The sequence below is a fragment of the Grammomys surdaster genome, unplaced genomic scaffold, assembly GCF_004785775.1.
Source record: "Grammomys surdaster isolate TR1022 unplaced genomic scaffold, NIH_TR_1.0 124820, whole genome shotgun sequence".
NCBI classification, from domain to species: domain Eukaryota; kingdom Metazoa; phylum Chordata; class Mammalia; order Rodentia; family Muridae; genus Grammomys; species Grammomys surdaster.
The window spans coordinates 190,451-191,613 of NW_021619764.1; positions in this window are offsets into that span (position 1 = coordinate 190,451).

The following is a 1,163-nucleotide window of genomic DNA, read 5'->3' on the forward strand; positions in this document are numbered from 1 at the left end:
CCCCCCAAAGAAATACTGCTATATAAGTCCGTTTCCTTCGTATCCTAGTAACTTTTCTCTTCCACTACCTTTCTGGGTAGAGAAGTTGAAAGCTTATTAAAAATAGGTTGCAAAAATTTGTGCCTACAACCTTGTCTCACAAAAGAAGGTCCAGAGATGTCCTCAGTGGCAGAGTCCCTGCCAAATGTGCACAAGATTAGGTTTTATGCCCAGCACCACATACACAAAGTCAATGTAAATGAAATGTGGTGGACTGTGTTGTTGGTGACTCACGATGAGAGAAGTCAGGTCTTTGCTCTCCCAGAGCTTGGGAGAGGTCATATCCTCCGTGAGGAGGGCATTTCTGATGAATGCTATTCAAGTCCTAGCAAGTGACACTTGTAGGTTACTGGAGATGTATACGTAGACAAACATCTTGGAAACAGGAGGGATTTGCTGCTGTGAGCTGTTTTTAGTGTCGGGGATATTGACACAGAAGCCAGCAGGAGCATAAGGATTAGGGCTTGTTCACGTGGACTTTGACCACCTTGCTTCTGCCCCGAAAGACAGCATGCATGGCTCCAGGTTTGTGTAGAAAAGCAGGCCTCATTTCCCCCAAAATAGCCTTCCTCATAGCTAAAGATCTTAGGCTGAGATCTGCATCTTTAGCTTCCTGTCTCAGAGGAGGAGGGGAACAGAGGGAACCAGGTCATTCCAAGCCTGAGGATGGGACATTTCAAAGGAGTGGTCTACATGACTTGGCCTTGGGCTTCCAAGGGGCTGTGTGCTAAGATTGTTCTGTTTCTGCTCCCTATGGGGGAGGTAGAGGTCATCAGAGGCTCACAGAAAGTCCCTAAAGATATCACAAAGGGGCTATGGTGGATATGGTGGAGGATACAGTAGTTGAGCCATGGCAGGGCCAAAATAGGAAGTTGGAGTAGAGACCATCAATCCTACCTATTGGAAAGTCCAGTGAGAAATACAGAGGTGGGCCAAGCATAGTTAAGCCTAGCATGGCCAGCAGAGGGCAGTGTGTGCAGGGCGCAGATCTTCAGAAAGATAGTCCAATATGTGCAATACTTGGTGGGGCTGCTGATCTATTCAAAATCAGGGCCTTATCAATGGCTTTGAGGAGCAGTGATGGTTCTTCAGCCTGTACCACACCTGCACGAAACATCCTTGTT